This window comes from Triticum dicoccoides, unplaced genomic scaffold, assembly GCF_002162155.2.
Source record: "Triticum dicoccoides isolate Atlit2015 ecotype Zavitan unplaced genomic scaffold, WEW_v2.0 scaffold26201, whole genome shotgun sequence".
In the NCBI taxonomy this organism is placed as follows: Eukaryota; Viridiplantae; Streptophyta; class Magnoliopsida; order Poales; family Poaceae; genus Triticum; species Triticum dicoccoides.
In genome coordinates, this window is record NW_021256607.1 from 1 (window position 1) to 2882 (window position 2882).

Sequence of the window (2882 nt, forward strand, 5' to 3'; positions counted from 1 at the left end):
TATATGAACGAGCAAATGAAACAAAGGGAAAATCATATGAACCTGTAAGTTAAACAAACAGAAAAACATGGCCAATCCAATCCAATCTATATTAAGACAAACAAGAAAGATGTCTCCAGCATACATCACCCTTGATGAAGTATTTCTCATTTCATTGCAAAGCCTATGGTCGTTGGGGACAACAACTAAACACAAGGAGCAAATTCGCGTTGATTTCAACAGTATTTCATGGATTCAATATCACCGGCCTCCAACAGTTCAGACACACAAAAGGAGACGGTTTATTTGGTACACAGCACCCACGTGGCGGCCAAATCAACATTCTTAGGCTCAAGCAAATCAAGGATGAAGCCGTTCAGAACACATTCATTCATTCACAGCCAATACAAGGCATTGTATTCATCAGAATAGCATGTGATGGACTAAAACTACAAGGCACATCAGAAAAAATTTATGAGCTAAAAACTACAAGCCACTATGATATCGGTCATCATTAAACTGCATTTCTCACAAAACCTAAGACTAAACTTGGTAGCAAGAGGAACCCAGCGCGACGCCAAATATACACTGAGATGGAGAACACATCGCTTCTTTCCGGCCACCTGAGTCTTCGTCGCAATTGGCATGGATATCAACACTAGTTCACCGGTTCAATACCACGGGCCTCCGACACTTGAACCAGCCAATAGGCACTTTTATGATGCATCATCGGCTATAACAATCAGCGCTTTCAAAGACCAAGCAGTGCCAGAACCTCCATCGGCCAGTCTTCTCGCTCCGTCCGCCCTACAGGAGATCAAACTTCCAGCAGCTAAATGACCTTCCTTCCCCTGCTCGACACGCACACGCCGCTGGGGAGGTACGCGAAACCCTGAACACAACAAGAGTTTCAAACTTTCAATCTTGTTACAAACAGCCGGAGCCCAGAGGCAAGTCTGCAATTCATTCAGAGCGGTGGCTGGCCACGTACCTGATGCATGATCTTGGGCAACCTGGAGAGCAATCAGCATCGCCTCCGACATGTCGAGGCCGGCCTGATTAGCGAAGCTGAACACGGGAGCAGCCTAAAATTGTTGCAAGCCAAATATTTTTTTTGTTAGGCCCACACAATGCCAGAGTGAATATATGTGACATGGCAAAATGATCAAGAACACAACCGACCTTCAGGGAATAGCAAATGATTGAATCTGAGTCCTGCCACAGCGCTTTCAGGGAAGCGTCCGCACTCTGAGAGTCCGTGCAAAGGAGTTCCGCTCCAGTGTGAAACCTGGAAGTTGTCCACACAACCAAATTACTTCTCTATTGCGATACCATGGAATAGCACAGGCAGTGCTACTAAGACGAAATGACAACCATCTTCTGAATGGAAAAAAAACTGTAGCTCTCTGCACCGTTTCACCTTGCAAGCATGGGAGCATCAGGAGATCCTGGAGGGTTCTTCATTTCACTCTGTCCACCAGGACCAGAAGGGGCTACTACCATGGCCACTCTCTGCACCGTGCTACCACAATCCTCACATACTCCCTCGCCACTGCCGCAACACTCTCTCGAAGGTATTTCTCATACGAGAACTGGAAAGCACTGGTAAATACTCATCTTCTATTGCCAGATGCATCACTAGGAGCACACCAGGTCTAACCTTAACCTCAAGAGTAGATGCAAGGTCTGGTGTACGTGTTGCTGATGGTGCATCCTGCAGTTTTAAGTGCATGACCTATTGTTTAGTGTTAAACAGTGGGCAAGATAAATGCTGCCAGTGCAAACTATACTAACCGTCTTGGCATCAAGTGGTATCACGTGGAAGCCCGACAGTAGCAGTGGAGCATCATCCGCGAATGATTCATCAAGCTGCGCACATGCACCGGCAGCATTTTATTCAACACCGCTGCATAACTGACATAGACGATACATATTTATAAGGCCGATGTAACAAATAAAATTAAAATGATGCAAACTAGCTGATGCTGGCTCAAAGGATACCAGCAGAAGATGCATATCTCTTGATAGAACAACTTCATCATGACAGACTGTGTCCCTCAAGTCTAATAACCCTCAATAACTGGCAATTTAAAAGGGTAGTTTGATGGACAAGACATGATAATAACTACTCCCTCCGTCCCATAATATGAGATCTTATTACATCCAATATATGGGACAGAGGGAGTAGTTACAAGCATGTGGAATCAAAATCATCAGCCAAGACAGGTGCATACACTGAGAGGAAACTGAAGGGCAAAAGCACAGAAAATAGGCCTTGCAACTCAAAAATTCATGATCATTCAAATCACTAAGCCTGAACATGTCTACTTTTTCAACCTAGCTCATCGACTCGATGGCCAGAACCACCACCAGAGCACAAGCACTAGAACATCGGTTCGATGACCGGAGCAAAGCACATTGTGTCCACAGCTCGAACGCAGGGGGGAAGGAGAGACCAGGGACATAATTCATGAGAACATACTCCTAACATAGCTGAAAAAATGCAGCTATTCTAGAAAGATAACATGCTTTACTCATCACCTACAAGTAAGATCTTGAGAACTAAGCATCTATCCAGCCATAGAATACCGACTCGAGATCAGCCCCGGATACAAAATTATCTCAAGAAAACTAACAAGAAATTTTCTAGCAAAGAAACAAACAAGGAATGTTCTCCTCAAGATACCATAACTACAAGTTGAACTAAATCCACTTATGTGATCACAAAAACCAAAGCATGCTTGGTTCAATTCAATATTGACATTTAGCTAGCCTGCTCTCAAAGTTTTGAACCACTTGATCAGATTTATCATGCAAGGAGTCTTGCTAGCATGAATCGCCCAATCAAATGAATAATACCACAGTTCAAAACAGGCAGCGGTATGATGGATTTTGCACCTTAA

General features: G+C 44.1%; 1 pseudogene; it reads right to left on the minus strand.

Moving 5' to 3' along the window:
• Window positions 1–811: 811 nt before the first annotated feature.
• The window catches only part of LOC119345633, a 9197-nt pseudogene continuing 7126 nt past the window's right edge, over window positions 812–2882 (minus strand).